At 46.6% G+C, this 12,601-nt stretch overlaps 1 protein-coding gene across 1 annotated transcript in view; it reads left to right on the top strand.

Annotated features, from left to right (window-relative positions):
- The window catches only part of LOC135210934 (intraflagellar transport protein 81 homolog), a gene marked incomplete in the record, with an annotated part of 587,949 nt that overhangs the window by 361,828 nt on the left and 213,520 nt on the right, over positions 1-12,601 (top strand).

The following is a 12,601-nucleotide window of genomic DNA, read 5'->3' on the forward strand; positions in this document are numbered from 1 at the left end:
GAGCCAACTGGAGAAGAGAGAATTCCTGATAGGATAAAGCGCCTGCTAAGCGCAATATACTTGCCATTCGAAATGCGCATTCCATGAGCGATACTCCTACCAAACCACAGGAGTATTCGGAACTAGATGCGCCTTCCAAAGGTCAAGAGTATTCGGGAAGAGATACTCCTGCCAGGCGCCTGGAGTACTCTGACCTCGATACTCCTCCCAGGCGCCAGGAGTATTCTGGAAGTAATACTCCTACCAGGCGCCAGGAGTATTCTAGACTTATTACTCCTACCAGGCGCCAGGAGTATTCGAAGCGCGATGTGCCTACCAAGCGCCAGGAGTATTCTGAGCTTCAAGTAATCCTAACAGGCGGCCAGGAGTATTTGGAGCGAGATGCGCCTACCCAGACGCCAGGAGTATTCAAAGAGTGTTACGACTGTCAGGCGCCAGGAGTATTCCAAACAGGATACTCCTACCAGGCTCCAGGAGTATTCTCAGCGAGATACTCCTGCTAAATGCCAGGCGCATTCTCCTCCTGAAGAGCTTGATATCCGACAGGAGTCTAACAGGCGTAAAACAGTTATACAGACTCGCACCCTAATGATAAACGTAAAGAGAGAGTTACTCCTAGCCCCTCTCCTAATAGAAGTGCTTCTTCTTCGGAAAGGAAGAAATCAAGAGAGGAGACAGAGGAGGGAAGGGAGCCTTCTCCTTCCGAGCCTATTAATTTAGATGACGTCTCGGAGGACGAAGTTACTAACAGAGAAGGACTTTCGAATTACAAAGTTCTTTCTTCTCTTCTCTTAGAAGAATATGGAGATGCCTTGACTCCAGCCGCTCCTCCTTCTCCGCGCTCTCTATTTTCAAGTACGAAAGCGCACAAGTCTTCATCTTTCCTGAAAATGAAGCCGGCCATATCCATGAAAAGGGCCTTACAATCTCTTGACTCCTGGATCAAGACAAAGAAGGAGTTAGGAAGGACAATCTTTTGCATGCCTCCCGCTAAACTAAGGGGTAGGAGAGGCATATGGTACGAAACGGGAGAAAATATGGGATTGTCTCTGCCCGTTTCAGCTGAATCGGACTTCTCCAGTCTCGTAGACTCGTCGAGGAGACATGCCTTAAATTCAGCAAAAGCAACATGGGGTCTTTCGGAAATGGACCATCTCCTCAAGGGACTTTTCCATACTTTAGAAGTATTTAACTTCCTAGATTGGTCCCTTGGGGTTATTGCTAAGAAGTCCCATGAAAAGAACACTAAACCCTGAAACCTTACATAGCATCCTTACATGCATCGATAAGGCGGTTCAAGATGGATTGGCAGAGGTATGCTCCCTCTTCGGTGCGGGAATACTAAAGAAGAGAGCGGTTCATAGTGCCTTTCTCACTAAGGCCGTCTCGCCTTCGCAGAGATCCGCTTTATTGTATGCGCCTCTCTCTGAACATTTATTTCCTTCTCAGTTGGTGAGAGACATTGCCCATTCGCTAACTGAGAAAGCCACTCAAGATCTTTTAAGGCAATCCTCAAGGAAAAATAGACCTGTGGCCAGTGAGGAAAAGAAAGCCTCTAGGCCAGCTCAACAACAGCAGCCCTTTCGAGGAGGCCCTCAGGCTAGATCCATCGCCAGACGAAAGTCAACGGAAAAAAAGGGGAAGATCTGCCTTCCGTCCCTTTAAGAAGGGAAAATGAGAAATCTTTCCTCCAGACACCTGTAGAGCCAGGTTACAGTTCTTTGCGGGAGCATGGGAAGACATAGGATCCGATCCTTGGTCAATGTCAATAATCAAGAAGGGTTATTATATCCCATTCAAGGACAGGCCCCCCTTGACAACATCACCGAGGGAACTGTCAGCCAGATACAGGGACCCTGTTCTGATGGATACTCTTCGTCAAATGGTGGAACAGATGTGGGACAAAAGAGCAATAGAGCTGGTACTGGATCAAAGCTCCCCGGGGTTTTACAATCGTTTGTTTCTCGTAGCGAAAGCCTCGGGGGGATGGAGACCGGTACTGGATGTAAGTTCGCTGAACAAATTCGTACAACAACAGAAGTTCAGCATGGAAACGTCTGCCTCAGTACTTGCAGCTCTCCGTCAAGGAGATTGGATGGCGTCCCTAGATCTTCAAGACGCATATTTCCACGTCCCGATTCACCATTCGTCGAGGAAGTACCTTCGCTTCATGTTCGAGGGAAGGATCTATCAGTTCAGGGCCCTGTGTTTTGGCCTATCTACGTCTCCCCAAGTCTTTACAGACTTGATGAAAAATGTGTCAAAACACCTTCACATGAAAGGGATAAACGTCTCCCTATACCTGGACGACTAGCTCATCAGGGCCAGGTCTCGAAAGCAGTGTCTGGAGGACCTGTCAACAATCCTGGAATTGACAAAGGTATTAGGATTAATCGTAAACCTCGAGAAATCTCAGATGGTCCCCAGCCAGAACGTAGTCTATCTGGGGATTCAGATGGATTCTCGGGGTTTTCGAGTTTTTCCTTCTCAAGAGAGAATAAGGAAAGGCTGTGCCACAGTATTGAACTTCTTAGAGAAAGAGCGTACTTCAGCGAGGGAATGGTTGAGCCTTCTGGGGACCCTTTCCTCGCTCGAACAGTTCTTTCCTCTAGGAAGACTATCTCCGTCCGCTTCAGTTCTTCCTGAGAAGCAGTTGGAGTTGGAAGACAGGACAGCTCTCGGACACGTTTCCAATCTCATTAGAAATAAAACAACAATTAAGGTGGTGGTTGACCCCCTTAGAAGAAAACAAAGGAGTATCCTTGGAAGTACGGAACCCAAACCTGACATTGTTCTCAGACGCGTCGGAGACAGGTTGGGGTGCGACTTTAGGGTCCAAAGAAGTGTCAGGCACCTGGTCGGAAGAGCAGGTGTCATGGCACATAAATTGCAAGGAGCTCTTTGCGATTCACCTCACGCTAAGGAGCTTCGAGCAGATAGTCAGAGACAAAGTAATACAGATAAACTCCGACAATACGACCGCTCTGGCTTATGTCAAGAAACAAGGAGGAACTCACTCTCTCGCCCTATACCAACTAGCAAGAGATCTGCTGATTTGGGCAAATCAAAGGAACGTGGTTCTTCTAACGAGATTTGTTCAAGGAGAGAGGAACGTGAGAGCGGACAGACTGAGCAGGAGGTTCCAGGTCCTTCCTACAGAATGGACCCTCCACTCGGAAGTCTGTCAGACCCTTTGGTATTTTTGGGGAAACCGCAAATAGATCTATTCGCCACGTTTCTCTCCAAAAGGATAGATACATTTTGCGCCCTGGTAGAAGATCCCAGGGCTTATGCAATAGACGCCTTTCTCCTGGACTGGTCAGGGCTAGACGTGTACGCTTTTCCCCCATTCAAGATACTGGGGGAAGTAGTCAGAAAGTTTGTGGCCTCGAAGGGAACCAGAATGACTCTGATAGCCCCATATTGGCCATCCCGAATTTGGTTCACGGAGGTGATGGAGTGGACAGTGGACTTCCCCAGATCTCTTCCAAACAGGATAGATCTGCTCAACAACCCCACTTCGAGAGGTACCATCAAAATCTACCCTCTCTTGCTCTGACTGCCTTTCGACTATCGAAAGACTTGTCAGAGCGAGAGGGTTTTCTCGCAAGGCGGCAAGCGCAATTTCTAGAGCCCGCAGATCATCTACTAGGCGAGTGTACCAATCGAAGTGGGAAGTTTTCAGAAACTGGTGCAGGTCGAAGAAGCTGTCCTCTTCCAATACCTCTGTAACCGAAATTGCGGATTTCCTTCTTTTCCTGAGGGAAAAGTCACATCTCTCTGTACCAACAATTAAAGGATACAGAAGTATGCTTTCGTCAGTCTTTAGAAACAGGGGTTTAGATTTGACGAATGATAAAGATTTGCACGATCTCATCCGCTCCTCTGAAACGTCGAAGTCAGTAGAACCTAGGGTTCCGAGCTGGAACTTAGATGTGGTTCTGAAATTTCTGTCCTCGGAAAAGTTCGAACCACCTCATACGGCTTCATTCCGGGATATCACTAGAAAGTGTATATTCCTGCTATCTCTGGCTACGGCTAAAAGGGTCAGTGAGTTGCACGCCCTTGAGTCACGAGTTGGCTTCAAAGAAGATTCTGCGATTTGTTCATTCCAGATTCTTTTTCTTGCCAAAAATGAGAACCCTTCGAATCCCTGGCCCAGGAGTTTCGAGGTAAAAGGACTTACTAGCCTAGTAGGCAGAGAAATAGAAAGATCACTTTGTCCAGTTAGAGCACTGAAATTCTATCTGGACAGAAAGAAGCGGTTGGGAGGCTCACAACATGGTCTATGGTGCTCGGTGAAAGACCCCAAGAGACCTATGTCTAAAAATGTTTTGGCCTTCTTTGTTAGAAGTGTAATTACCGAGGCTCATAAGAACTGCCCAGATGACTCTTTTAATCTATTAAGAGTAAGAGCTCATGAGGTAAGGGCAATCGCGACATCTATTGCGTTCCAAAGAAATATGTCACTTAAAAATATTTTGGATGCAACCTATTGGAGATGCAACTCAGTATTTGCATCTCATTACTTAAAAGATGTGCGAGTGACGTATGAGAAATGTTTTTCTCTAGGTCCATTTGTGTCAACACAGACGGTTCTGGGTAAAGGAGAGAGCACCGATCCTTAAATATGTGTACGTAACCCTCTTGTCGGATGTGTTCTTGTGTTTCCTGTGCATGGGAGTGTCAGATGTCGCACTGGCGGCCTTCACTTCTCTTCATTAGGAAATCGAGTGACAGCTGACTATTAGAGGGGTACAAATTTGATTTTGTATGTATGATTATCGAGTTTGTGTTGTTTGTGCTAAGAGTTTGGGGATGACTCTTAACAATCTTAGAACTAACACGGGTTAGGATGGGTGATTGGGATCGGTTGTGTGCTCTTAAAGAAGGCGTGTTGTCATATAAGCGGATTAGCACCCCTTGACAAATGCCAGTTAGGCTCTGCCGAGTAAGTGGATAAGACCCCATCGACAGACCAGCAAGAACTCTTGGCCACAGATCACTATCTCGCTAAGGCTCTTGAGCTGAAGCAGACTCCTGGGCAGTAGCCACGAAGTCTTCCATCTAATAAGGTAGGAACCAAGGTCTATTTATACCTACAACATATGTTGTTTACCTGTCTAGTCAGTAAGTTAGCTGTCTCTTGCCCTCCACCAAAGGGTGTCAATCAGCTATGTATATATCTGACAGGTAAGTTGAATGTATGAAAATGATATTGTTATGATACAATAAAGTTTCATACATACTTACCTGGCAGATATATACGATTGAAGACCCACCCAGCCTTCCCGCAGGAGACAGGTGGAAGAGAGAATCTGATTAGAAAACGGGAATGGTTCCTAGTCCTGCCACCCAGAGCAGGGCGGTAGATCACCTGACCTACCTGTAGCGAGTGCCGCGAAATTTGAATTTCTGTCGGGGACGACGGAGTCGATAGCTATGTATATATCTGCCAGGTAAGTATGTATGAAACTTTATTGTATCATAACAATATCATTTTGGCATCCAGATGGGTGTGAGATCTGCTACAACTTGGTGCTAGAGCTCACTACCGACACAGTAGGTACCAGCTCATTGAATGAGATATTGGAAAATTCTGGAGACAATTTTGAGATAGTCATAAATTAACTTATGGTTAGAATTTAAAAGTAAATGTCTCTTCCAGAACCCGCAGGCCGTCAAGGACTCAGTTCTCGCCACCCTCAAGATCTGGGTAGGAGGATTTGGCCGCAACGCCAAGGGCAAAAAGCCCTACATGCTTTCTGAAGAGTTTTGCTCCCTCGTCTACCTTAATGCAAAGATGTCAGTAGCCGTATCGGCGGATCTGGCGGCCCTGATCATCGCCAGGATCCGAGAAGAAACTCAGGCCGTACTAGCGGAAGACCTGGAGGGTTTGGGCGATGAAGTAGTCGGAGAGGTTGCGGTGATCAATCTGGACCTCGAGCCCATGATAACCGACGCCCAAGATGAAGGTAAGGGAGTAAGTGAGGCAGTTGGTACACGGGCTAAAGCACTGTCCTTTAGCCCGTCTCATTCCTCTTCTTCTTTGTTTCAGGGATTTACCAAGAGGCCTACGACTTCTGGGTGCAAGTCGGGGTCAGTAATCCCTAAAGTTAAAGCTAAGATAGACACCCATTGGTCTATTGCTAAGTCCCTCCCTAAGCCTTCCAAACCGAAGTCCCTTAGGGAAAGCCGTTCCAGTTCATCATCAGCCCCCAAACTGATGGCAGACGCGGCAAAAGCTGCCACACCTAGGCAGGGATCGAGGACAAAATTGGCTAAACCCAGATCCCAGGACTCGGGTTTTGACCCGGCAGCATTTTCCAGCATGCTGATGCTAGAGATGGGGAACTAGGTCCAATCCAAGTTCCAGGAGATCTCAGCCCAGCTGGTCTCGAGTCTGGAGACATCAGGCCAATCAATCCAGTCTTTGGCACAAAGACTGGAGAACCAAGAGACACTGATGCCGGGAGTCCTCCAGTCCGGACATCCGCAGCAACCTATGGCAGTACCGGACGCCTCGAAACTGCCACCCTTCAAGAACAACAACCCTTGGAGGCTAGCCGCTCATGCCCCCTTCTCAGAGGGCATGTTGACAATTGAGGGGTGTAGAACCCGGCCAGTGGAAGACTTTGAGTTCTACCCGCCGGGTCTCCAATTCCCCTTTTCAGGATATGCACGCCTGACGGAGGAGGCATTGATCCGAGAGGACAAAGTACCAAAGGAGACGGTCATCTTCCCCAGAGACTAGGCTCAATCAGCCTGGGTTCGAACCTTAACTGAATGGAAGTGTACAAATACTAAGCTGACTCGCCACAAGAGTCCCTTCACCATGTTTGTGGTCCCTGATGACACTCCCATTCCGTGTACCTCTAAGGTTGTAGAGCTGACACTCCAGGCAACAGCAGAGGACAAACCCATGCCTCAGATCAGAGAGACGGATTTACCATCCGTGCTCCTTCTGGGAGGAACGGAGTGTTGGTTGGATGCCCCGGCAACATTCTCAGTAGGGAAGTTGAGCCAGGATTGTGCGACGACGCTCTTTAGCGAGCGCTTGCCTAGACTCCCAGGAGCACTGGTAAAGGCAGAATACGAAGCCAGATGTCGCTTGTGTAGGTCTATCAATTCCGCCACTATAGCGGAAATGACGACCCTGGTTTACACGGACGAATCTTTGTTCAAGATCCTGGCGAAGTCATTACTTCACACCTTACAGTGTGACGTATATGACTTCGCTGTAGCCAGGAGGAACTGCAGAAAGCACGTCTTGGCTGATGCTTCTATTCGCCATGAGCCAAACAGACTCATCAAGGCTTCGATCTGGGGTGCGAACCTGTTCCCTGAGACAGTAGTGAACGGAGTCTTGGGGGAAGCAGCCAGGGTTAACCAGAGCTTGCGAGTTCGATGGGGCCTGATCCCCAAGAGAAGATTTGAATCTTCTGGAGCCCAGGCCAGGGGAAAGAAGAGAGCAAGGAGGTTCCAGACTACCCAACCTCAGACAATGGTCCAGGCGGTTCCAGTAGACCAGCTGAACCAACCATCCACTTCAAAGGCTCAGCCTCAACAACAGTTCATGCTGCTGCAGAGCCAACCCTCTCAGCAGCCTCAAGGCTCGGCCAATTTTACCCCTTCCCCGGCCTTTAATGCCTCCTATGAGAACCAGGGGGTATTTCATGGGTATAACCGGTTTGCAAGAGGTAGCCGAGCCAGAGGAGCTTTCCGCAGAGCTGGCGGAGGAGCATCCGGCAGAGGAAGAGGCTTCAGAGGAAGCCGGGGTAGCCGACCCTCAGCGAACCAGTGAGACTCCTCAGGTAGGAGGGAGGCTGTGCCTATTCAAGAACCGCTGGAAATTCAGCAGTTGGGCACACAGCACAATAGCCAAAGGACTGGGATGGAGTTGGAAGAAAGGGCCTCCTCCATCAACCAATTTTTATCAACATCCTACGGCAGACCTAATAAATTATACCCAAGACCTTCTTCAAAAGAGGGTAGTTACAAAGAGCAAGTACTTAAAATTTCAAGGACGCTTGTTCAGCGTTCCAAAGAAAGACTCAAACAAGCCAAGAATAATATTAGACTTGTCTCATCTGAACTCGTACATTCAATGCGACAAGTTCCACATGCTAACCATTTCGCAGGTACGGACCTTACTTCCCCGTGGGGCCGTCACCACCTCTATAGATCTTACAGATGCCTACTATCATGTTCCGGTAGCAAGGCAGTTCCGCCCCTCCCTAGGCTTCAGATTAGGCAAACAGGCTTACGCCTTCAAAGTAATGCCATTTGGGCTCAACATAGCGCCCAGAATATTTACAAAGTTAGCAGAAACAGTAGTACAAGAACTGAGAGCTCAAGAGATAATGCTATTAGCCTACCTAGACGACTGGCTCATCTGGGCCACAAACGATAAAGAATGTCTCAGAGCAACCCGAAAAGTACTAAAATTTCTGGAATACCTAGGATTCCAGATAAACCACAAGAAATCCCGAATCACTCCGGCATCACGGTTTCAGTGGTTGGGAATACAATGGGATCTCAATTCACACAAACTTTCGATCCCGCCGGTGAAATGAAGGGAAATAGCAAACGCTATGAGGGACTTCCTCAAAAGCAAACAAACGTCCCAGAGGAACCAAGAAAGAATCTTAGGTTCGCTCCAGTTCGCCTCAGTAACAGATGTTCTACTAAGAGCCAAACTGAAGGATATAAACCGGGTTTGGCGGACCAGAGCGAACAGGAAATTGCGAGACAAAATTTCCCGCATCCCTCCAATACTGCGAAAGAGACTCCGTCCATGGACAGAAGTCAAGAACCTGGCAAAATCAATACCATTACAGTTCCCTCCACCAAGTTTAGTGGTCCACACGGACGCCTCACTAAGTGGTTGGGGAGGATACTCCCAATATGAAAAGGTTCAAAGCACTTGGTCACTAACACTCTGCCAGTTTCATATCAATGCTTTAGAAGCCATGGCAGTATTTCTAACCCTAAGGAAACACTCTCCGGTGAGGAAGATCCATATCAGGTTAGTATTAGACAGCGCAGTAATAATCCACTGCATAAACAGAGGAGGTTCCAAATCAAGCCACATAAACTGTGTCATGATAGCAATCTTTTCGTTGGCAGCAAAGAACCAATGGCATCTGTCAGCAACTCTCCTGGCAGGAGTAAGGAACGTAGTGGCAGACGCACTGTCAAGGACAACTCCACTAGAGTCAGAATGGTCCTTAGACGACATGTCATTCAAATGGATCAGTCAGCAGTGCCCGGGTCTTCAGGTGGACTTGTTTGCCACAGAATCCAACCACAAGTTACAAGACTATGTGGCTCCCAATCTGGACCCCATGGCCCAAATGCTGGATGAGATAAAGGACACCTAAGACTTTCTGAAGAAGAAAGTAATTACAGGTGCAAATATTTAGAATTTCAGGGACGCTTCTCCAGCGATTCCTTGAAGATTCAATCGAACAAAGGGTAATATTAGACTTGTCTCATTGACACTCATATATTTAATACGACAAGTTTCATATGCTAACTGTTTTCGCAGGTACAGACCTTACCTCCCCGTGGGGCCGTCACAATACCTATAATCTTATAGATACTTACTATCCCGTTCCGGTAGCAAGTCACTTCCGCCTTTTTCTAGGCTTCAGACTAGGCAACAGGCTTACGCCTTCAAGTAAGGCTATTTGGGCTTATCAGAGCCCCCAGAATATTTACAAGATAGCGGAAACAGTAGTGCAATAACTGAGAACCCAAGGGATGAGCCTAGTAATCTCCCAGACGACTGGCTCATCTGAACTATAAACGTCAAGGAATGTCTCAAGGCAATCATAAGTGATAATTTCTGGAATTCCTAGGATTCCAAATCACAAGGAATCCCTACACGCTCCGACACCACGGTTTCAGTGTTTAGTAAACAATGGGACCTCAAATCACATAACTTTCGATCCCACCGGGGAAAAAAGAAAGGAAATAGCAAGGCTGCGAGACAGTTCCTCAAGGCAGACAAGCATCCCGGAGGAACCAGAAAGAGTTCTAGGTTCACTCCAATTCGCGTCAGTAACAGGGACTCTACTAAAGGCCAACGGAAGACTATATCCCGGGTTTGGCGGAGTAGAGCGACAGGGAATTGCGAAACAGAGTTCCCACATCCCGCACAATTTACAGAGACTCCGTCCATGGACAGAAGTCAAGAATCTGACAAAATCATCACCGGTATGATTCCCTCTGCCAAGGTTAGTGGTCCATGTGGATGCTTCACTAAGCGTTTTGGGAGACTACCCCAATATGGAAACACTCAGGACACTTGGTTCCTAACGCCCTGCTAGCTTCATAACAGTGTTTGGAAGCCATGACAGTTTTCTATTCTTAGTAACTCTCCTTAGAGAACAGCTTTCAGCCAAGCCACATATCGGGTCATGATAACAATCTTTTCATTGACAACAAGAAACCGTGGCATCTGTCAGCAACTCACTTGGCAGGAGCAAGAACCTAGTGGCAGATGCACTGTCAAGGACAACTCCGCTACAGTCGGCATAGTCCTTAGACAACAGGTCATTTAGATGGATCAGCCAACAGAATCCAGATCTCCTAGTAGAATTATTGCGACAGAATCCAACCACAAATTACAATATTTCATGTGCCCTCAATCTGGACTCCATGGCCCAGGCCACGGATACCAGAGGTTGGAACATCTGGCAGAGGATTTAATTTTTCCCTCCAATAAATCTACTAAGGCAAGTTCTAGGCTAACTCCCACCCTTCTAAGGACGGATTGGGCTGTTAACCCCAACGAACTCAAGAGCAATTGTGACCTGTAACTAGGGGAATTGGGACTCCGCCTCAGACGGACCCCCAACCCCAGACTGCACGATTAGTATAACACGGCGGACGCTTCATCAAGGATTCGGAAGGTCCTGACTTTATGGAATTCATGAATTTCACGGCACAAGAAGATGCCAATATGGATCCTATTAACACCTTGTTCTTAGAATCAGACAACGGAAGTCTACGGGGAGGTCCCCAACCATGCGGAAACGTTTCAGCAATTGTCACGAGATTTGACAGTCCTGACTAATCTCTCCCGTAGTTCCTACAACTCCCTTTTCTAAGCAGTACGATTGTACAGAAACAACCTAGCCCTTTTCCTAAAAAGACCCAATAGCTAGCTAGAACAAAATCATATTGATTTTCTTCCATCCAGAGAAGTTCTAGTATTTCCAGATCGAATTCTTGGCTAAAAATAAGGATCCTCAGAGTAGGTGGGGCCCCTAGAAGATTGCCCCACTTCCACAGGATCTATCCCTATGTCCAGTCAGAACTTGAGATCAATTTTAACAGAACTTCGAGTAAAACTTCAGGTCCTTTATTCATTCGACAGATGGTGGAACAGTCTCATTTAAGTGATTAAAATAACAATTCTATAATTTTAGATAGGTTAACCGGAATCAATTCCACATGTACATGATGTCCGAGCGGTAGCTCCCTTAATAAGTCACTTCCACCACATGAACTGTGATGACCTTAAAGAAGTATATAAGATGGAATTCAAGTATTTAATCACCACTACCTTAAATCCTTGGAAGCCCTTAAATATTTCAGCAGTGGCAGTAGGTGAATATTGTTTCCCCTAACACAGCCTAGTCATGTTGACATACCTAGTCGTAAAGACCTCGTCCTTCTTTAGCTCCTTTTCTCTCCTAACCGCCTCGCTTAGTCTCTAGCCTTCATCTCGGGTTTTTTCACTTGGATTGTATAATTGAACCATTCTTGTACTGGTTATAGTAATTAACTACTAATCTTATACATGTAAAAAATATAGTATTACTTGTTGACATAGTAATCACACCGGCCTTACCAATAATTATTGCGGTAATAGTATATACCTACTGTAGTAAGGACCTAGACTTTAGATATTGTTAAAATCTGTTTAGATTTAAGCAATTTATTAAATAGGGTAGAATTATCTTAGAATTAGTTTCTCCCTTCCAGTAGTCTTATAGAGCGTATATCCAAGCTTGTGGGAACAATTCTCTGTTACTATTTCACGGAGCGACACAGGTTTAGCCCAGAAAAGGGATTTTGACAAAGGAAAAATCTATTTCTGGGCGAATGACCTGTGTCGCCCAGTGAACCCACCCCTTCCTTCCTCACCCTATAGCCCCAAGTTTGGGTGCTATTTTCAGGAATGGCTATTGAGGCACTAGTAGTAGCGGTAGTGGGCGGTAGATGGCGCTGGTATGGCGCCTAGTTTGAAGGGGAAATTGACAAAGGAAGAGACTAAATGACAGAAGACCTCTGGTAGTGGTTTCACTCGCCCTAGATACCATACCGACACCTTAGATAAAGGTGAGCGAGCCAGAATATTCTGGCATTACCATATAGCTTTTTTCTCTGGTATATTTAGCAATATTTATACCTAGAAATAGTGCTAAAGGAACTTATTTCACTGGGCGACACAGGTCATTCGCCCAGAAATAGATTTTTGCTCTGTCAAAATCCCTTTTTTGCTTCAGATTTCCCAGGCTGCACAGAATGTTACAGGAACCACCCTTCTTCTATTTGCATACATGACTAGGAAACTTGTAATTCCAGG

The sequence above is a fragment of the Macrobrachium nipponense genome, chromosome 4, assembly GCF_015104395.2.
Source record: "Macrobrachium nipponense isolate FS-2020 chromosome 4, ASM1510439v2, whole genome shotgun sequence".
In the NCBI taxonomy this organism is placed as follows: Eukaryota; Metazoa; Arthropoda; class Malacostraca; order Decapoda; family Palaemonidae; genus Macrobrachium; species Macrobrachium nipponense.